Source organism: Nomascus leucogenys, chromosome 12 (assembly GCF_006542625.1).
Source record: "Nomascus leucogenys isolate Asia chromosome 12, Asia_NLE_v1, whole genome shotgun sequence".
NCBI classification, from domain to species: domain Eukaryota; kingdom Metazoa; phylum Chordata; class Mammalia; order Primates; family Hylobatidae; genus Nomascus; species Nomascus leucogenys.
In genome coordinates, this window is record NC_044392.1 from 73,726,565 (window position 1) to 73,750,174 (window position 23,610).

The following is a 23,610-nucleotide window of genomic DNA, read 5'->3' on the forward strand; positions in this document are numbered from 1 at the left end:
AACCACTCATTTTCTACGTATGCATACAAAGTGTATACATATGCCTATTGATGAATGTTTTCTAAAACTTCTCATTGTCTGCCTATGATATCTCATGTAACATTGTACTTTTAGTATTTGCACATAGTGTTACACACTAATTCATTTAATCTGACAAGTTAGGCACTATAATTATTCTAATTTTACAAACAAGGAAATTGACTCCCAGACATATTAAGCAGCTCGGTTAATGTGGGACAGGCTGCAGACTCTTAACCACTACTTCAGACCACCATGATAAACCTCAAACAGGTCCAAGAATTTCCTTGGGGACATCGGTTGTTTTCTTGTGAATACCACTGGTGTTTAACATTCAATATTGATAAAGTGTTTTACAGAGTCCAAATACTTTTCAGATTGTTATTTAATAATATTCATCTTTAGTACACACCTATGAGATATAATTGTAGATGATCCACTTAGGTAAAATTAGATAGTAGGCAAATGTTTCCAGCAATGGCATCCTGGCCAATTCCAAGTCTCTAGTTCCCGTATAAGTCTCTTCCCATTGCTCTCCAGGGAGGCCCTAAAAATTGCATTCTCAAGCTGTCTCCTGACTGCTAGTACAACTCTTTGTCTGCTGCTGCCTAGAAGTCAAGCCCAATATTCCTACCTTAAGTTTGCTCCATTTCCAGTTTTTGATTTCAAAGTGGCTTTGTTGTTCTTTAGGCTTTAGTGTTTCTCTTTAAGAGTTTCCAGATAAAATACCACACAATCTTTGGAGCATACACTAAACAAAAACTCGTCATTAATGTGCCATTCAAATGTAACTGTGTGAGCTATCTTTTTTTTCTTTTTTTGAGACAGAGTCTCACTCTACTGCCCAGGCTAGAGTGCAGTGGCGCGATCTCAGCTCACCACAACCTCCGCCTTCCAGGTTCAACCAATTCTCCTACCTCAGCCTCCCGAATAGCTGGGATTACAGGCATGCACCACCACACCCAGCTAATTTTGTATTTTTAGTAGAGATGTGGTTTCACCATGTCGTCCAGGCTGGTCTCCAACTCTTGACTTCAGGGGATCCACCTGCCTTGGCCTCCCAAATTGCTGGGATTACAAGTGTGAGCCACCGTGCCCAGCCACGAGCTATATTTTTTATTTGCTAAATATTACAACTCTACTCCTTTCCTTTTCCTTTTTTTTTTCTTTTTTTCAATTGAGACAGGGTCTGGCTCTGCTCTGTCATCCAGGCTGGAGTACAGTGGCAAAATCATAGCTCATTGCAGCCTTCATCTCCTGCCCTCAAACGATCCGCCTGCTTCAGCCTCCCAAGCAGCTGGGACTACAGGCGCCAGTCACCATGTCCAGATAATTATTATTTTTATTTTTTGTATAGACGGAGTCTCACTTTGTTTCCCAGGGTGATCTCGAACTGCTGCGCTCAAGCAGTCCTCCCACCTTGGACTCTCAAAGTGCTGGGATTACAAGCCTGAGCCTTACTCTCTTTCCTAATTGTTCCAGTCACTTTCCAACTCCCTTTTCTCCCCTCTTCCCTCCCCTGACCCAGTCACTGGTAAAGATCCAGGCTTTCCCTTACTTGTCTTTCACAGGAGAATAACTAGCCTCTTATTTCAAGGAGGAAACAGTACGACCATCTCAATTTCCCTCCTCTCCAAGCTCCAGCTTAATAGCAACTTTACCCACCCTTACCTCCTTCCCACCTGTTTCAGAAATAAAAGCAACTTTACTCCTTTCCAAGGCAAACTCTTGCCCAGTTCAGCATGCTGCTTCCTCCAAACTTTCTGAGACTTGGCTCAATTATTCCTATTCTCCCTTGTACTTTCAGTTCTTAGCTTCTGAGGACTCTTTACTTTCAACTTACATAAATATTTATGTGTTTTCTCTACCAAAAACTCTTTCTTCTCTTCATCCTAGGTCCCAATATCTCTCTCTCCTCTTGTTTGCCAACATTCAAAATTAGTGGAACATGACTGAGCCTTGGAACACTTAGGTTCAGCCTTGATATTGCCAGTTCTAAGCTATGTGACTTTAGGCAAGTTCTTTTAACTTCCTTGAACCTCAGTTTCCTCATCTGTAAAATGAAATAGGATATTTGCCTCTTTCAATCACTGTGAGGATTAAGGAGCTACATACCTGTGAGAATTCCCTACACTACAGAGAAAATGCTTCACCCATCCACCACCTCCATCTTTTATTATTATTATGATTATTATTTTACTTTAAGTTCTGGGGTACATGTGCAGAATGTGCAGGTTTGTTACATAGGTATACACGTGCCATGGTGGTTTGCTGCACCCATGAATCCGTCACCTACGTTAGGTAATTCTCCTAATGCTATCTCTCCCCTAGACCCCCACCCCCCAACAGGCCCCAGTGTGTGATATTCCCCTCCCTGTGTCCATGTGTTCTCATTGTTCAACACTCACTTATGAGTGAGAACATGAGGTGTTTGGTTTTCTGTTCTTGTGTTAGTTTGCTGAGAATGATGATTTCCAGCTTCATCCATGTCCCTGCAAAGGACATGAACTCATCCTTTATTATGCCCGCATAGTATTCTATGGTGTATATGTGCCACATTTCCCTTTTCCAGTCCATCATTGCTGGACATTTGGGTTGGTTCCAAGTCTTTGCTATTGTGAATAGTGCCACAATAAACATATGTGTGCATGTGTCTTTATAGTAGAATGATTTATAATCCTTTGGGTATATACCCAGTAAGGGAATTGCTGGGTCAAATGGTACTTCTAGTTCTAGATCCTTGAGGAATCACCACACTGTCTTCCACAATGTTGAACTAATTTGTACTCCCACCAACAGTGTAAAAGCGTTCCTATTTCTCCACATCCTCTCCAGCATCTGTTGTTTCCTGACTTTTTAATGATCACCATTCTAACTGGCATGAGATGGTATCTCATTGCGGTTTTGATTTGCATTTCTCTAATGACCAGTGATTATGAGTTTTTTTCATATGTTTGTTGGATGCATGAATGTTGTCTTTTGAGAAGTGTCTGTTCATATCCTTTGCCCACTTTTTGGTGGAGTTGTTCGTTTTTTTCTTGTAAATTTCTTTAAGTTCTTTATAGATTCTGGATATTAGCCCTTTGTCAGGTGCATAGATTGCAAAATTTTTCTCCCCTTATATAGGTTGCCTGTTCACTCTGATGATAGTTTCTTTTGCTGGGCAGAAGCTCTTTAGTTTAATTAGATCCCATTTGTCAATGTTGGCTTCTGTTGCCATTGCTTTTGGTGTTTTAGACATGAAGTATTTGCCCATGCCTATGTCCTGAATGGTATTGCCTAGGTTTTCTTCTAGGATTTTTCTTGTTTTAGGTCTTACTTTTAGGTCTTTAATCCGTCTTGAGTTAATTTTTGTATAAGGTGTAAGGAAGTGGTCCAGTTTCAGTGTTCTGCATATGGCTAGCCAGTTTTCCCAGCACCATTTATTAAATAGGGAATCCTTTCTCCCTTTCTTGTTTTTATCAGGTTTGTCAAAGATCAGATGACTGTAGATGTGGTGTTATTTCTGAGGCCTCTGTTCTGTTGCATTGGTCTGTATCTCTGTTTTGGTACAAGTACTATACTGTTTTGGTTACTGTAGCCTTGTAGTATAGTTTAAAGTCAGGTAGCATGATGCCTCCAGCTTTGTTCTTTTTGCTTAGGATTGTCTTGGCTATGTGGGCTCTTTTTTGATTCCATATGAAATTTAAAGTAGTTTTTCCCAATTCTGTGAAGAAAGTCAGTGAGAGCTTGATGGGGATAGCATTGAATCTATAAATTACTTTGGGCAGTATGGCTATTTTCATGATATTGATTCTTCCTATCCATGAGTATGGAACGTTTTTCCATTTGTTTGTGTCTTCTCTTATTTCCTTGAGCAGTGGTTTGTAGTTCTCCTTGAAGAGGTCCTTCACATCCCTTGTAAGTTGTATTCCTACGTATTTTATTCTCTTTGTAAAAATTGTGAATGGGAGTTCACTCCTGATTTGTCTCTCTGTTTGTCTGTTACTGGTGTATAGGAATGCTTGTGATTTTTCCACGTTGATTTTGTATCCTGAGTCTTGTCTGAAGTTGCTTATCAGCTTAAGGAGATTTTGGGCTGAGATGGTGGGATTTTCTAAATATACAATCATGTTATCTGCAGACAGAGACAATTTGACTTCCTCTTTTCCTATTTGAATGCCCTTTATTTCTTTCTCTTGTCTGATTGCCCTGGCCAGGACTTCTAATACTATCTTGAATAGGAGTGGTGAGAGAGGGCATCCTTGTCTTGTGCTGGTTTTCAAAGGGAATGCTTCCAGCTTTTGCCCATTTAGTATGATATTGGCTGTGGGTTTGTCACAAATATCTCTTATTAGTTTGAGATACATTCCATTAAAACCTAGTTTATTGAGAGTTTTTAGCATGAAGGGGTGTTGAATTTTGTTGAAGGCCTTTTCTGCATCTATTGAGATAATCATGTGGTTTTTGTCATTGGTTCTGTCCATGTGATGGATTACGTTGATCTATTTGAGTATGTTGAACCAGCCTTGCATCCCAGGTATGAAGCTGACTTGACCACACCACATTCGTCTTTAACTATCTTTAAGTGCAATCATTGTGTTCATCATCCCACTTTCCATTTTTTTATTCACTTTACTTTTTAATTTTCCGATAAAGTTTTAAAGTCAAAATAATATGTGCACATCATTTTAAAGAGATCAAATGGTACAAAACTTGAAAAGAAGAGCATTAGTCCTCCGAGGTTCCCTGGTTCACCAATTTTTCCAATCATGTGAAGTCTTGTTGATTTTCTTCTGATGGCCACTTGCAAATCTTGAAATCCCATGTTTTATACCTCCATTTCTTCATTATCAATCTTATAACAATATCTATAGGTTTTCTGCCATGTTGAAGGACTATTAATTAACTTGAAGGAGGATGCTTGTATTATAAACTTTCTGAATTCTTGCATGTCTGACATTTTAAATATTCTATTCTCTACTTGAATAATATTTTGACTAGGTATCAAGTTAAAAGTTGTAAGTCATTTCCCCTGATAATTTTGAAGGCATTACTCTTTTGTCTTTTAATTTCTAGGGCTACTGATAAAGAGTATAAAGCTATTCTGATTTCAAAACTTCACAGCTGACTATTTTTTGTCTCTGGATGTTTTTAGAAACTTCTCTGTCTCTTCAGTATTCCAGAGTGACATGATGATACGCCTTGTTTTTCTAAGTCCTTTGCAGTTCTGAAAATTATCTGAAATTATTTCTTTAATGACTTCATCTTCTCCGGTTTTTCTATTTTCCCTTTTTGCAAATCCCACTATTCAGATTGTGGACCATCTATCTAGCCCGATTTTCAAATTTCCTCCTATTTTATTTTCCTTTTTGTGCTTTCAATCCTTCAGATAATAGCTCTCTTTTCACTATCATACTTTCATTTCCAAGGGCTCTCTTTTTCTTTTCTGAATGTTACATTTTTACAGGACTCTTTTCTTATGTTAGGGATATCACATCTTTACTTATCTCTGAGGATATCAAAGTGTTGTTGTTGTTTTTGTTGTTGACATTTTCTCCTATTTTCTTTGTTGTCACACTTTCGTATTTGTTTTGCTCTCAGTTCTTTGTGCCATTGGCTTTCCCAGTTCTCAGATGATCTCTGGCCATCCATTTATATTTCAAAAAGAGGCTAAAATAGAGGCAAATCAGAAAGCTAATTTAAAACTTTGTGTGGGGGCTTGTCAATGGAGGGGTGGTAAATGATCAGGATAAACACTTTCGTTGAGTATGCCAAATGTCAGTATCTGGAGTTCTCAAGTTTTGGGCAGGTCAGTTTCTCCAGACAGAAATTCTAAAATCTCTTGTCTGACTTCTAGCATTTTCCGGAGTGAACCAAGAAAGAAAAGTGGGAGAGTGAAGGAGGGAACACCTCACCATTTGGTATTTAGATTTGAACTGAATCACCATGATGGGAACCCCCCTCTACACACTCAGCTCCATCAGGTGTCTCTGACTCCAATAACCCTCTGATTTAACCCATTCAGAGAAGAAACCTCCAGTCTTCTGCTGGAGCGAGGGTACTGACACTTATCCTATTGTACAGGTTGGAGATGAAGGGCTGGATATTTGGCAGCTTATTTTAATTAAAACAATTTTATTTAAAAATCAAAAAGGAATCCTTTTGTAGTTCGTGAGCGTGATCATTGGGTGTTTACGCACATGTGAGATGTGCCATCCTTGAACCTTGTTATGGTGTCAGCACATTACCCATCTGACGTAAAGAAAAAAAATCAAACAGGAAAATAAACAGAAAAGTAAAATAATGAAGGCAATGACAACAATAGGGCTAAAGAGAAGTGGTTGGGTGATTGTGAAATATTTTCTCACTACTGTAGTGGATACCCTGTAATCAGGCTTCTTATTTTCAGATAAGCATTTATTGCCATTTTCATAAATACCTGGAGCTTCTAAGTCCTCTTATTTGAGGATCTATAGTGGGAATTTGGTTTGCTTCTACAATCCTCCTGCTATGGGTTTAGGTTTCAACTTTCTCTGGTTTGTCAAGCCACTTACACACAGTTTGTTTTCTAAAACTTTATTGCTATTGTTAGAGGCAAAATTAACTTTGAAACCAATGTAGCTTAAACTTGAGTCCTTCACTTCCAAGTCCTGGAAGGAACCCAGCAATATTTCCCCAAGGTTATATGTTTTTGTAAAATATTAGAAGCCTGGTATTTTAACCAAAATTGGCTATGACTGACACAGATCACTGTCTTCTTCCATTAGGACGTTCCCTCTATCTCATTTTCCCTTGTGTAGGAGTGATTTTGGAGTTGTTGAAGGTATTTTTGGTTTATAGGACTATTTCAACTACCCTCTATGGCTGCCATGATACAAAAGTACAGGGCTAGTGTCACGTGACTGAGCCAGGAGCTAGTCTGGGGGAAATTCATCCAAAATACCATATGCAAATTATAATTTGAGGATTTGATTCTCATTGACACCTAATTAAAACAAAAGTTCTATTCTTCGCAGAATATATTTACTAACTCAGTATATATAATTATAAACACATCACACTTGTTTTTCCTTTTTCTTTTTTTTTTTTTTTTTTGACACAGAGTCTCACTCTGTTGCCCAGGCTGGAGTGCAGTGGCATGATCTCGGCTCACTGCAACTTCCGTCTCCCAGGTTTAAGCGATTTTCCTGCCTCAGCCTCCCAAGTAGCTGGGACTACAGGTGCACATCATCACACCTGGTTAATTTTTATATTTTTAGTAGAGATGGGGTTTCATCATGTTGCCCAGGCTGGTCTCAAAATCCTGACCTCAAGTGATTCACCCGCCTCAGCCTCCCAAAGTGCTCAGATTACAGGCGCTCACCACCAGCTGGAATTTTTGTATTTTTAGTAGAGACAAGGTTTTACTATGTTGGTCAGGCTGGTCTCAAACTCCTGACCTCAAGTGATTTGCCCACCTCAGCCTCCCAAAGTGTTGGAATTACAGGCATGAGCCACCACACTTGGCCCTTTTTTCCATTTTTAATAAGAATCACATAAAAAAAGATTAATCAAAATTTTCATATATTTGTATGCTATAACTATTATAATTTGGTTATAAATTTAGGATTATTTCAATGAAATATGTGAGAAATTACAGACTGGCCTTATATAAAGAATATTTTGTTATCTATAAATTTATTAAAGGATTGACAGAAAATTTATATTAAAAATGCATAAAATATGAAACAAAAACAATAAAAATGAGCAATTGAATAAATAAATAAAAATCATTCTGACTTTAGATCATATCCAGAGCATGATACATTATTAAAAGGAAGATGCATGCTTTGAATAGAAACAGCAAACATATGTTATTTGATTGTTGATAACCTATAAAATGAACAACAACTAATCATAAGAACTAGAAAAAGGTAAATTTCCTGCTGATTTCACACACAAAAAAACCCTGACATGAACAAAGACACTGTAAAGCTCAAAATATGTCGGTATGACATAAAGACATCAATAACAGATAGGTTAATAATTCTCTCAATCTAAGTGTATTTATGATTAGAGCACAAGAAAACTTGAAATGCTTTGAAATTTCACTATTTATCCATGAAAAACAAGTCATAGGAATTTTCCGAAATTTAGCAACAGTCCTAAAAACTTACCATGATGCTATCCATATGAATTTTGAAGCTGAAAGAAACTTTTCTAAGCCATCAATTTTAAAAAAAATTTTAATCAAACCTGACAGAAAGAAGACTAAATTACCTTTCGTTTCTCTCTAAAGAAAATTATATTTTAACATTTTATTTTCTGAAGGCAAGACTGAAGGATATGTAGCCAAGGATGTAGGAAAAAAGGTCATAAAATGTTTAAGGCAGTTAGTTAATTAAAATATTGTTATTTGTATGATTCATGATGTTTGTTCACTTTTTCTTTTTTTTTGAGATAGAGTCTCCCTCTGTCACCCAGGCTGGAATGCAGTGGCACGATCACAGCTCACTGCAACCTCTGCCTACCCCGGTTCAAGTGATTCTTCTCCCTCAGCCTCCCGAGTAGCTGGGACTACAGGCGCATGCCACCATGCCCAGCTAATCTTTGTATTTTTAGTAGAGACGGGGTTTCACCATATTGGCCAGGCTGGTCTTGAACTCGTGACCTCGTGATTCGCCCACCTCGGCCTCCCAAAGTGTTGGGATTACAGGCATGAGCCACAGCCCCCGGCCACTTTTTTAAATTAGTAATTTGTTGTGATGTCTTTTCTTATTCTAACTATTCACTTTCATACCTAATTTTGTAGCCTTTTTCTAAACAAAGGTTCTCTATCACTAATAGTATAAACTTCTCCCTAGCTCTTGTTTCTTCTTTCATTCTCTTTGTCCTTTTAAGTTTATTTGCTGTAATCAGTAGGACCGAGAAGGGGAAAAGACATGGGTGCAAACCTCCATATTTTAGCAGAAATATCCATTCATAATTTCCTAAAATGGTAATAATTTTTATTTTAATCAAATGTATACACGATTTTAAATGAAATATTTTTGTAAAACTTATTAAAGAATGATTCCTGCCCCACCATTTTTGCTCCCCAAAGGTAACTACTTTTACCTCTTTCACTTTTCCTTTGTGTATTTTCCTCTCATTTTCTAATTATGTTGACACTTTTTTTTTTTTTTTGAGACGGAGTCTCGCTCTGTCGCCCAGGCTGGAGTGCAGTGGCGAGATAGCTCACTGCAAGCTCTGCCTCCTGGGTTCACGCCATTCTCCTGCCTCAGCCTCCCGAGTAGCTGGGGCTACAGGCACCCGCCACCACACTCGGCTAATTTTTTGTCTTTTTAGTAGAGATGGGGTTTCACCGTGTTAGCCAGGATGGTCTCCATCTCCTAACCTCGTGATCCGCCCGCCTCGGCCTCCCGAAGTGTTGGGATTACAGGTGTGAGCCACCGCGCCCAGCTGACACTTTTTTTATTTTTTCAAGTTTAGATATTATGTGTTGACTTTGTCCTGTGAATATTAGGATTTAGCTCTCTTAAACACACTGTTTCTTTCCTGTAGGAGATAAAGAAAAAACCAACCAAACAAACAAAAAACAAAAAACCCCATGCTTCTGCCCCTCCCCCCATACATAATTTTCTACTCTTTAAATATACGTTAAATATTAACATATATTCTTATGACTATGCAGATTTTACTTACAGTTTGGCCATGCATGTACTATGATATATTTGTATATATATAATGTATATTACATATATTACATGTATATACATATATATTACATATATTACAAATATTCATGCATACTTTTTGGTATTTTTTTCTTTACTCAGTTTTCTATGTACTCACTACAATTTATCCACACATTCTTGGAGCATTAAAACACATGAGAAAATATATCAAATTCATGGACACATCACTCCTGAGTTTTCTGTCTTCCTCTCCAGTCCTAGCTGCTGCATAATTTTCATCCTGCGGGTTGCTTTCACCAGTCTCCTGGTTGGAGTTTCATTTCCTGAATCTCCTTCATTCTTTGTTTAAGCCTTTCTATTGATGGAGCTCAGCTTCCAGAAATTTCCGGGTTGATATGATATGGAAAATAAATTCCCTGAGAAGTTGAATGTATAAAAATGTATTTATTCTGTCTTCATTCTTTACTCATACTTTGACTGAATACAGAATGTTAGGTTAGAGGTTATTTCCCTTGAGGATTTAAAAGGCATTTTTCCATTGTCTTCTGGTATCCAGTGTTGCTATTAAGAACTTTGATGCCATTCTGATTCCCTGTTCTTTCGTGTAGGCTGTTTTAATCACTTTTTTCCCTTTCTACATGCTCTTCTTACAATATAACATTTATACTCCTCCATCAAAGCTGGAATGTATGTTGCCTCTATGTGAACCTGGTGGACCTTTGTAACCAGAATGAGATATTAACGATGCTACCTGACTTCCAAGGCTAGATAATAGTAATAATAATAAATGGCTAATGTGGTCTCTCTGTCTCTCTCGTGCCTGTGCATGTGTGAGCACCTTGTGAGCTCACATCATGGTTGTCTTAGTCCATTTCCGCTGCTACAATAAAATATCTCAGACTGATTATTTATAAACAACAGAAATGTATTGCTTACACTTCTGGAGACTGAGAAACCCAAGATCAAGGTGTTGGCAGATTCGGTGTCTGGTGAAGGCTGCTCTCTGCTTCCAAGATGGGTATCTCAATCTACAAGATGGTATCTTGTTGCTACGTCTTCACATGGTGGAAGGGGAGAACACCGGGTCTTCACATGGCAGGAGAGATGGAAAAGCCAGGCAGTTCTCTGGGGCCCCTTTTATAAGGATGCTAATCCCTTCTTGAGGACTCCATCCTCAATCACCTCCCAAAGACCCCACCTCTTAATACCATCAGCTTGGGATTTAAATTCCAATATACAACATATGAGCTTTAAATGAACACATACATTCAAACCATAACAATGATACAGATAGCACATGAAAGGAGGAGGAGGAGGAGGAAAAGGAGGAGGAGAGGAGAGGAGAGAGAGAGAGAGAGAGAAAGAAAGAAGGAGAGAAATGTGAATGGTACCTCAGCTATCTCAGCCCTGGCTGGTCAAGTCTTCCCAGATACGTGAGGGAAGACTGAAATGTTCAAGCCTGCCACAGACTAAAACCTCTTGAGACGCTGAGCCAGAACAACCCAGCTGAGCCACTCTGGATTCTTGTCTCTCAGGAACCATGAGAGATAGTAAGTATGTTATAGTTTTAAGCCACTAAATTTTGGAGCAATTTGTTGTTACACAGCCACAGTAAATAGGACAATTTATCACTCCACTTCCCACTTCCATCTACGCTTTTAAGATTCTCTCTTTGTCTTGAGTTTTCTGAAAGTTCACAGTGATCTGCCCGAGCATGGCTCTTTGACTCTTTTTCCATACATTTTCTTAGGCACCCATTGAAAAATTCAACTTAGAAACTTTCTTCAGTTAAGATGAGTTATTTAAATTAATTAAATCTTCAAAATTTTTTTTGTTAACTTCACTTTCTCTATTTTCTTTATTCTTTTACTAAACAACTTATATTAGTTTGATGATAAAACTCCTGAATCAATCACATAGGTCACTTTTCTAACTTCATGTGGGATTTTCTTGACTGCACTTCGCAAGCCTTTATCTCTCACTCAACAAATATGTACTAAGACCCTACTCTGTGCTAAGATGCCGCAACACAAAATAAGTTAACTGAGATTTTAATTTCTACTATCAAATATTTAATTTTAAGAACTCATTTTTGTTTTCTGAGTGTTACATGTTGTTTTCTCCTTTTTCGTTTGTTTTAGGTTCTCTTCATCCTCATTGTCACATTGTTTGTTTTTTTTAGTCTCTAACTTTCATGTTAGCAGCTTAGCTAACATCACTGATGATCCTTGGATGTCATTTGTTAATATTTTAGACACACACACAACTATGGGAGCACTATATGTTGTTAACAGGTAGACATTGCTGCAAGATTATCTGGCTGAGCCATTTCACTGGGAGACTCCTGATTCTGGGATATTCATTTGTTTAAAGAAAAATCTTTCACTCTTCTTTCTAGAAGATATAAACCTGATTCCAGCATTCTGGAAGAGTGGGTGAATGTAGCTGGGCTATCTCATCACTCAGCATATAGACTTCAGCTTAACCCTCCCGTTTCTACTGTGGCCTTCCACAAAGTCATTCTGTTCACTCTCTCTACCCCATCTTCTGCCTCAATATGGAAAAAACAGTCCTGGCTCTGCTGGGTTGGGGGTGAATCTTGGTGGGACAGGAGGAAGGAGAGAGGAAGGTCTAACTACTTCTTAAGCAGACTTTCAGTTTTCACCTTAATTTCCAACCCTACTTTCAGAGGTACCTACAACCCCTAATTTGGAGGCCTTCCTTGGGTTCTATTGAGCAACTCAGCTTCCTTCTGTGCTTCCTTCATTACAGCTCTAGTTTTCTGTTTTCTTAGTTGCACTCAGTAAATTAACACTCATCTATCTGCTTTTCAATTTCCAAAATTTGGTCGTTGTCATCTGTCTTTTCCTTTTCTTTATTTGTTTATGAAAAAAAAAATCCCTTTACTATTGTATCAGTGAAGTTTTAAAAGTGGAGGGAAGTGAAAGTGTTCAATTCACCATCTCTGAACAGAGGTCATTTTCATTTTCTCTTCAACCCATCCATACAACTCTCCTGACCTTACTCTTTCTAAGGACACAAATGACTCCTAATCATCACAGCCAAGGGCCCCTACTGACTTCTCATTCTAAAGGAGCCCCCTGTGCCGTTTGACACTGTTGACCACCTCCTTGTTCAAACTCTTCCCTCTGTTTTCTGTGACACTGCTCTGTCTCATTCTCTTCTGACTCAGATCACTCTTTCCCAGTATTCTTACTTGGCTTCTTTTTCTATATTACCTTAAATATCCTTACTCCTGGGAAAATAATGATATAATCTGGATTATGTGCCAGGCACTGTACTAAATAGGCACTTTGTGTGTAATACATTTATCTTCTCAACAACTCAGGTAGGTATTATTAAATAACCCATTTCACAGATGAAGACACCAAGGGCACAAGAAACTTAAGTAATTTGTCCAAAGTCTCTCAGCTTTTTACCACTGTACCTATTACCTCTACAAATGCAACATTTTTTAGTTTTCCCTCTTATTTGTTTGCAGTTTGCTGGACTTTCTCATCTACTTCCAGGGCTTAATCTCTCACATATACCTATATTCAGACAACTCTGAACTGTCCGTTTTCAGTCCTACCTTTCTTCTAAGCTCCAAAACTCAATGTCCAAATATTTATTGGAAACTTCCATCTGCATGTCCCACAAACGCCTCAAAATCAAAACATCTGAGGTCCAACCATGTCATTTTCACCATTCTTTCTTCTCAAAACAACTCAACCTGTTTGGTTTTTATATATATCAGTTAATGCCATCACCATTCACCTCCAGGGGAAAGTTAAAACACTCAGCGTTTGTTCCGACTGCTCACCCTCTCACCTCCTATATGAAATTTGCTGCCAAGACTGTTGTTCTCTGAAGGGCCTTCTGATTTCATTTCATTTCCTCATCCTCCTCCCACTATCCTTGTTAGGCCCTTATGTGCTCTTGATAACAGCTTCCTCCTAACTAGTCTCAGCTCTAATCTGCCACATCACCATCAGAGCTATCTTTCTAAACACTTTTTTAAGATCTGTTCATTCTACTTATTTAGGGTTGACAGGTGATTGACTCTAAACAACCAAGTCTTGGGAAAGAAGGGGCTCCTCACATTCAAAAAAATAGCAAGGTTCCTTAAGAAACATCTCGTGTATACGTTTACAGATTAATACATATATACCAGGAAAAAATAAAAGCTGTAATGTTCCAAAGCATTGGTGATTAAGGACCAATGAGAAACTAAGATAAAGCAATTCTGAACTTATACTGATGAGCTGGACGTTCATTTATTTATTTACAATTATTCACTGAGCACCTACTGTGAACCAGCAGGCATTCTTCTAGGAACTGGGACTGCTGCCATGAAAAAGACAGATAAGGTTCCTGATACCATGCAGTTTATATTCCTGTAAAGAAGACAAATGAATAAGCAAATAAATATACAAGAAAATATCAGATGACAAGGAGTACAATGCTGAGAGCTAGGACAGGATGATTGCCTTACGTCATTCCTCTGGGTGGCCAGGGTTGGCCTCTCTGAGGGGGTTGCATTGAATACTGATGTGCCATGACAGGCTCAGGGCTCCTTGGCACAGCATCAGGGAGGCCTGAGAAAAACTCTGCCCTGTCCGGAGAGGCAGCAGGCCTAGTGAGAGGAATTTTGAGGCAAGCACCCTGAGGTCTATCTGGGGATGGACTCATTTAGTGGCCTAGGGCAAGTCTCCCCCTCTCTGGGCCACTGAAATCCTTTCCGCCCCTAGCACACTGTTACTTGCCTTCCTGGGCCCTGCTTCCCTCAATTCTCCCCAATTTATGATTCTTTCAACTGCAGAGCCTGAAATAAAAAGGCCTGGCTGGGCCTCTATTCCGTCTATCATGGAGTGTTGCTTGGCCAGTGGGGCGAGAGCTCCAGGCAGCCAGAGCACGGGGTGGCAGGTGCCAGGAGCTGCTGCAGGCAAACACATGGCTGTGGCCCCCTCACCTGCACCTGCCAGCCACACCTGCCAGGCAGTGGAACCCCAGGGGGCAGCCCTAACATTCAATTTCACCTTCTCGTCAGGCAAATTTTGGAAGTAATCTCTGCCCAGCTGTGGAATTACGTTTACATGTCTGTAAACTAACATGTTAGTGAAACCTAAGTATTCATGATCGAACTTTTAAAAATAGAGGATGAGGGAAAACAACAAAAATTACTCTCTCTCTCTACACACACACACACACACACACACACACACACACACAAATTCAGTGAATACAAATACCAGAAGAAACTTTAGTATATATACAAAGTAAATCAAATTTGTCAGCTTTGAAAATCTGCTCAATAGATGACTTTTCTAAGGAATCACTTCTCCAGCTATTTTGGAAACAGATTGGAGACGGATTCTCCAACAGGTTTTATGTTCTATAGACTCCCTCTTTCTAAAGTTTCCAGACTAGTCTTAGGGGCCTGAAATTTTGTGTCTTTTACATTTGTATGCTCTCTTGCTTTGTCATTCTCACAAGTCTCTAAAACATCCAATTCTTCATACTGATTGCTAATGTAATTAAGGGCCCTTTGGGACTATCAGCATAAAGAGAGCCTCTCATTCTGCATCATCCAGCAATCCAGGCCATGTGGAGGAAAGAACAGTGATTGCTGTCACATTTACGTGTTTAAAGAGATTGACTGAGGCCGGGTGTCATGGCTTATGCCCATAATCCCAGCACTTTGGGAGGCTGAGGCGGGCGGATCACTTGAGGTTGGGAGTTCGAGACCAGTCTGGCTAACATGGTGAAACCTTGTCTCTACTAAAGATACAAAAATTAGCTGGGCGTAGTGGCACATGCCTGTAATCCCAACTACTTGGGAGACTGAGCCAGGAGAATTGCTTGAATCCAGGCGGCAAAAGTTGCAGTGAGTCGAGGTCGTGCCACTGCACTCCAGCCTGGGTGACAGGGCGATACTTTGTCTCACAAATAAATAAATAAATAAACTGAATTGTGCCTACATAAAAAAGAAGTATGTTTAATTGGTAAGAAATATAAAGGCATTTTAATATCACAACTCTGGTTGGCAAATAGTTACTATGCTTTTAAGCAAGTTCACAGCTTTGAATTTATTTGTTCCCTATGTTTTACCGGGAATACCCCTAAGATGGTAAGTGAGTTGCTAGAGATCACTTAGTGAATCTATAGCTGGGCAAGATAACGAATTGTAGGCTCCTGGCTTCTCACCAGCACTCAAAAAGCAGTTCAAATTAAAAATGTGGGAGGAAGGGAAGAAGGCAGGAAGAGAGAGAGGGAGGGAGGGAGGGAGGGAGGAAGGAGTGGAGGAAAATAAGAAAGGCATGAAGGAAGTAAAAGAGGGAGGGAGGAATACCGAAAAGTGTTCATTCTTCTGTAATCCTTATCTATTTGTTTACTGCCTGACCCTCCCAGTAGAATGTAAGTTCCATAAAGGCTGACATTTTGTCTATCTCTTACTACTGTATGCTATACATATATTAGTACTTAGTGCAGTCCCTGGTACATAGATACAAATAAATAAATAAATGTCTCTCATACTCATCCTGAAGTATGTCAAATGGAGTGGACCATTTGAAAGCAGCTAGAATAAATCACAGTGTCCTTCTGCTTTTTTATTGAATTTCAAATAACAGAGGCACCATTTGTTGCCTCAGTCTATAGTTTATCCTCTTGTAGCCAGAAGTTTTATCTCTCCTTGTCCCATTGTTTCAGTTGTACTGAAAGATGCTTATCCAGTCTTTCTGGGGCCCTTCAGGTCCTTCTATGTATTTTAAGTCAGACCATCTTAATTATATCCTCCCAGTTTGAAAAAAATTGGCCAGCAAATTCTGCATGATTAAGTAATAGAAAATTTTATTTACATAAATTATAAATATTATGGTCCCTGAAAATTTAATTGTTAAAATCAACATCGCAAAATCACATTAAACCTTATTACCTGGAAAAGGCCAAATTAAGTAAGTGAGATACCTCAATTAGAAAGTGTTTAAAAAGTAAAATTGACCTAATTTCTTTACAATCCCCCGGATTACAAGAATGAGTGTAATCAAGGATTGTTGAGGAGATAGCCTTTACAGAATGAAAGAAATGGGTCAAAACCAGCTCTCCTAAACATGAAATAAACAAATGCTTCTCAAGTGCTTAAGGGATCTTAACATGTTTACTCAGAGCCCTTTAAGTCTTTTAAGTATCATTTAAGTATTGTTTAGACTCAACTGGCTTACTAAATTTTGTCTTCACATGTTATTCTGCCCCCATGTTCATCCTAATTCTTATATATTCCATTGTCTGCAATTTTTAAATCTGTGCTCTGTGGCAGGAGGGGCATTGACAATTGAAGAGAAAAACCAAGGGATAAACAGATGAAGTACTTTGTGTACATTCCCACAATTCAGACAAGGATTTGCAGTTGCTGGAGTTTTATCTCTATCACCAAATGTGAAGTGCTAAACACTGAGGAATTTCAGAAGGTTGTATGGTAATTACTCTCTTGATGTCCTGCTTATTCAAAATGCAAGTGTCTGCCTTAAGTAATAAAAGGGAAAATAATTGAAGCTCGTGGATTTAAATACACTAAAAAATAATTGTGTGCCAGTCTTGGATGAGGCCTTTGCACTTACTATTCTCTCTGCCTGGAATGTTCTTATTCTCAAATAGCTCACACCCTCACTTCATGTAGGTCTCAGATCAAATGTCATCTGAGAGAGGCCAGCCCTGGCTCCTAGCTACAAATGCACACATCCCCTCTGCACTCTATCTCCTCTGGCGTACTTTATTTTTCTTTAGCACACTTAAATTATCACCCAACAAATGATTTGTTTGAAATTTATTTGTCAACAATTTCCCACCAGAGTGCAAATTCTAGCAGATAATTGCTTGTTGGTGACCAGAAGAGTCCAGTAACTCAAATATTTGTTGACTGAATGATTTAAAATCACAAAAATCAGTGATATTTCTTTCTCCTTAATTGGCATTTTTTTAATTTAGAAAGTGAAAATTCTCTGCTTTGAAAAAAAAACCTCTCAATAAAAGCCAAAAAGAAAGCATCAAAACCTCTAAATCACCAATGTAAAATCTAGAGCTTTCATAAAAGTATTTATGGATATACTTAATGTACACCTAACACTGATACTGTATGAGCCTTAGTTAAATTACTACCAGGTTCTTAAATTCAGTTAATTCAGTGCAAGAAATCAGTCAAACTGGTTGTTTGCCATTGCATAGAGAAATCAACTCGTTGCTTGGTTACGTATTTTCAACAATGACTTGGCTTCAGGTAAGACAGCATTGGATCTCTAACTGGAACACCCAGTGGCTCAAAGTTAGTTTTCTTCTTGGACTTCCCAATTCCCCGTCACATTTAAATTTTTGTGCTTCACTAATGAGTTTTATGGACATCAAAAAAGATATACCTTTATAATAATCCAATTCACAAATATCAAGCACTGCATATATAACTACTACTAAATATATAAAATTCCCTTCTCTAACATGTTTACAGTGTAGTAGAGATGCTTAAGAAAGAAATATATATGCACCATCCAGCATAAAGTTCTGCACCCCAAGCTGAGCTTGCAGTCTTAGGCACACAGGCTCTGAGGGTGTTCTTACAGAGGCTACTAGAGGGAGACTTTCTTACCTGAGGCTGAGCTGTCTGAAAGTTGACTTCAAAATTATTGAAACTTCAGTGGGGATAGCAATGGAGCTGGAAAAATTCATTTCAAAACTGCAAGCAGTTTTCTGGAGAATTTGACACTTGGATACTCTTCGAGTCAGATTATTCTTTTATTTTTGAAAAACTATCTAAATGGGCCCTTTAGTTATACAAATGAAAAATTTTAAATCCAAATCAAGAAAGGTCACTTCTGAGAAGTTGGTAGCTTTAGAGAGTTAAATTGCTATTGCTACAAAGTAAAAACAGACCAACAAAAATAATCTACTTCATATCTCCTCTTGACATCTCAGAGAACTCAAACTCAACAACAGAACTTATGATTTCCCCTTCCAAAAAACCCTGTACTTCACAGCCACCCACCACTCACTCCCGTCTTCTGGTTCTCAATCAAAGGTACTTCTAGTTGTTATTGATTGTCTTTTGCCTGTTCTGGCAGATCTGATCCTTCAGCAAGTTTCATCAATTCTGTCACCAAAACACATCTCGCATCTGTCCACTTGTCTCTTTTTCCACTGCCACCCTGGGTCCAGGCCGTCATCACCTCTCACTGAATTACTACAGTGGCCTCCCCACCTTCCACTCCTGCTCATCTCCACTGAGTGGTTCATTCTCCACTTTAGTCAGAAAAGAGCTTTAAAAAAATTCTTTAACTTAGTAATCCCGTTTTTTAAAAAAATTAATAAACCTCTTTTTTTAGAGCAGTTTTACAGTCATAACAAGATTGAGTGAAAAGTACACAGAATCCCTATACACCCCATTACCCCCAACCATGCATAGCCTTTCTCATTATTGACATCCCACACCAGAGTGGTACACTTGTTACAAATGACGGACCTATGCTGACACGTCACCCAAAGTCCATAGCTTGCTTTAGGGTTCACTCTTGGTGTTGTGCATTCTATGGGTTTGGACGAATGTATAATGACTTGTATCTAACAATTAGTTTTTCACGCCTGTAATCCCAGCACTTTGGGAGGCTGAGGCAGGTGGATCACAAGGTCAGGAGATCAAGACCATCCTGGCTAACACAGTGAAACCACGTCTCTACTAAAAATACAAAAAATTAGCTGGTTGTGGTGACGGACGCCTGTGGTCCCAGCTACTCTGGAGGCTGAGGCAAGAGAATGGCATGAACCCCGGAGGCGGAGCTTGCAGTGAGCCGAGACCATGCCACTGCAGTCCAGCCTGGGCAACAGAGCGAGACTCTGTCTCAAAAAACAAAAAAAAATTGCTTTTGTGCAGAATAGTTTCACTGCCTTAAAAATCCTCTATGCTCTGCCTATTCATCCCTCTCTGTCCTCTAACCCCTTTCAACCACTTGTCTTTTTACTATCTCCATAATTTTGCTTTTGCCAGAATGTCATATAGTTGGAATCAGACAGTATGTTAACTTTTCAGATTGGCTTCTTTCACTTAGTAATATGCATTTAAGTTTCCTCTATGTCTTTTCATGGCCTGATAGCTCTTTTCTTTTTATCGTTGAATAATATTCCATTGTCTGGAGATCCCACAGTTTATTTATTCATTCGCCCACTGAAGAACATCTTGGTTGCTTCCAAGCTTTGGCAATTATAAATAAAGCTGCTATCAATATCCACGTACTGGTTTTTGTATGGATGTAAGTTTTCAGTTCATTTGGGTAAATACCAAATGGCGTGATTGCTGGATTACATGATAAGAGTGTATTTAGTTTTGTAAGAAACTGCCAAATTATCTTCAAAAGTAGCTGTATCATTTTGCATCCCCACCAGCAATGAATGAGGGTCTCTGTTGCTTCATATCTTTGCCAACATTTGACATTGTGAGTGTTCTGGATTCTGGCCGTTTTAATAGGTGTGGAGTGGTATTTCATTGTTGTTTTAATTTACAATTTTCTAATGACAGATGATGTTGGATACCTTTCCATATGCTCACTTGCATCCAGTATATCTGCTTTGGTGCGGCATCTATGAAGCTCTTCTAACCCATTTTAAAATTAGCTTGTTCGTTTTCTTAATGTTGAGTTTTAAGAGGTCTGTGTGTATTTCAGACAATAGTTCTTTATCAGACGTGTCTTCCAAAAATATTTTCTCCCAGTCTGTGTCCTGTCTTCTCATTCTATTGACATTGTCTTTTCCAAAGTAGAGGTTTTTAATTTTTAAAAGTCCAGTTTATCAAGTATTTCTTTCATAAATTATACCTTTGATGTTGCATCTGAAAAGTCATTGTCGTAACCAAGGTCACCTAGATTTTGTCCTCTGTTATCTTCTAGGAATTTTAGAGTTCTATGTTTTATATTTCAGCCTATAATTCACTTTGAATTAACTTTTCTGAATGATGTAAGTTTTGTGTCTAGATTCATTCTTTTGCATGTGGATGTGCAGATGTTGCAGCACCATTTGGTGAAAGGAACATCTTTGCTCCATTGTATTTCCTTTGCTCCTTTGTCAAAGATCAGTTGACTATGTTTATGTGGGTCTATTTCTGGGCTCTCTGTCCAGTTCCATTGATTTATTTTTCTATTCTTTCACCAATATTACTATCCCAAATACTGTTACTTTATAGTAAGTCTTGAAGTTTGGTAGTGTCAATCCTCTAACAGAAGGAGCTTTTAAAAGAAAAATTTGGGCTGGGTGTAGTGGCGCACACCTGTAATCCCAGCACTTTGGGAGGCCAAGGCAGGCAGATCACTTGAGGTCAGGAGTTCGAGACCAGCCTGGCCAACATGGTGAAACCTCGTCTCTACTAAAAATATAAAAATTAGCCAGGTGTGGTGGTGTGTGCCTGTAATCCCAGCTACTCAGGAGACAGAGGCACGAGAATCACTTGAACCTAGGAGGCGGAGATTGCAGTGAGCCGAGATGGTGCCACTGCACTCTAGCCTGGGTGACAGAGTGAGACTCCATCTCAAAATTAATATTAAAAAATAAAATAAAATAAAAGTGAAATTTGGTGGGATCTGCCATCTCCTCTCATGGACCGTAATGGCTTTTGTTTGACACAATTGGAAACACTGATTATTACTAAGGCTTTGACTAGAATGGCATGTTTTCATATATGATCAGACTGCTTTGAGGAACTGAGATTGACTTTATATATTTATAATTCGTTTCTAGTGACTTATTTTATTCCTTCATTTGGGCTTTGGCTCCCTGATTCATTGCATGCCTTGTGATTCTTGTTGAGATTTAGGCATTTGAAAAAGAGTCACCTTCCCTTTGAGAGGTCAAGGTGGGAGGATCACTTGCACTCAAGAGTTCAAGACCAGTCAGGGCAACATAGCAAGAACCCATCTCTGATGGATGAGAACCTCAAAGGAATCCTGCTTCAGTTGCAGAAGTGTCATACTCCAGAACCTTGAAAGCCTTGGAAAGCTGCATGAGTAGTGTGGTCTATGAAGGTGCATGGGCTTTGGAGTCAGGCAGAGTTAATCCTGAGTTCCAGCCCAGCTACTTAGTAGCTGTAGGGCTTTGGACAAGTTTCTTAACTTGAAACAGTTATACACACCTCATTTAGGTTTACTGGCTTAAAATAAAGGACATTGCAAAGGATACAGATGAAGAGATGTGCAGGGCACGGTATGGGGGAAGGAATGTGGAGCGTCCATTCCCTCCTTGGGTGTGCCACCCTCTAGGAACCTCCATGTATTCATCTATCTGGAAGCTACAATTGTCTTCAAAGAGCCAATAAGAATCCCCATAGAAAGACTGGCCTGGTACCTTGTCTAAATAGTTCCCTTACAAAGTTCCTGACCTGTGATCAGCCAAGAATGTCACTTTCCAGCCCAGGAAGCTCAAGATATTTTGGGACCACAAGAAGAGAGGAATTCGTACAGGTATTATAAGCACAGTCTGATGGTGAATTCTTGGTTTGGTTTCTAGCTTTGGGGCTTTTAAAAAGTTGAATTTAAAATTGTTTATAAAAGTTCCAGCAAAGCCAACTTAAAAGTCTATATGACCTATAACTACTCTTGCTATATTTTATACAAATAATCAGGCCAAGTACAACAGACTAAAATTTATTTTGCAAATAAATTGGTCCTACTATGATTTATCCTTGGTATAAACGGAGAAACTGGAGAGAGAAAAATTTAGATTCTAACCCTGACCATTGTTTTTCAGTTTTTATTTTTTGACTATAATTTGGGCTAAATCCTGAATTATTTCCTGAATTAAGAAGAACCAGGTTTTAATTTTTGGTTTTCATTTAACAATATTTTTAGTTGGCTTTCTAATGGAAAAGGGTTTTTTTGTTGTTGTTGTTCTTGCATACAAATTCTTTTTTGATTATAATCTTTGTGTGTATTATATCAAAGTATTACCCTTGATCTTAGCCAAAAGGCCGGGAAGCGATATATATCAAATTATTAATGCTGTGCGTCTTTCATTGTTTCACTTCTTCTAACAAAACCAAAGTTTCAAAGACTAGAGACGATTCAACCAAACCTGTGAATCTCCCTTATTTGAAATCCCACTGGGCCAGATCTGTTTTCCACTGCCAATGCACTGCTGCTAAAACTATACAATATCAAGCACTCTCTCTAATGGCTCAGGGGCCATTGCGGAAGACGAGGGCATGTGAAACTAAGAGCTGCGTTAGTGGGATGGAGCGTGGAGGCTAAAGCAACTCGATCGTGGATGCTAATCTTCCATATTGACTTCTATTAACCCCTGTTCTGGGAAGGCCTCTGAGATTTCTATTTTATCTACTGTTCCTTGTGTAAGAACATGTACTTACTTACTGTAAATCCTCCCCTTAGGCAGATTCACATAACATTCTTGCCTTTCCCTAAAGAGTGTACTTCAGTTGTGCTACATATTCTTCTCCTATGGTATATAAGAGCTCTGTCTGGGGGAGGTGGGATGGGTAATGGTGTGGGGATCTGCCATCTCATTTTGTGGCCACCCAGACATCATGACTTCTGTATGTAGGTCCCTATTAAATGTTCTTTTCTGAGAAGAAGGAAAAAACCACGAATCCTTACAGCCTGCTTCTTTTCTTTAGTATAAAGTCTAAAATATTGGGCTGGGTGTGGTGGCTCATGCCTGTAATCCTAGGATTTTGGGAGGCCAAGGTGGGTGGATTTCTTGAGCCCAGGAGTTTGAGACCAGCCTGGGTAACATGGCAAAACCCCATCTTTACCTGCCCTCCCCACTCAAATATATATATATATATATACATATATATATATATGTATATACATATGTATATATATATACATATATATGTATATACATACATATATATGTGTATATATATATATACATACACACACACACA

General features: G+C 38.7%; 1 non-coding gene across 1 annotated transcript; it reads left to right on the top strand.

The window, feature by feature from the left end:
- The first annotated feature begins 6,156 nt into the window (after positions 1-6,156).
- On the top strand, positions 6,157-6,258 carry LOC115837808. The gene has a single exon (XR_004032858.1). It is a non-coding gene; the product is annotated as a small nucleolar RNA U13 (small nucleolar RNA).
- Positions 6,259-23,610: the final 17,352 nt, after the last annotated feature.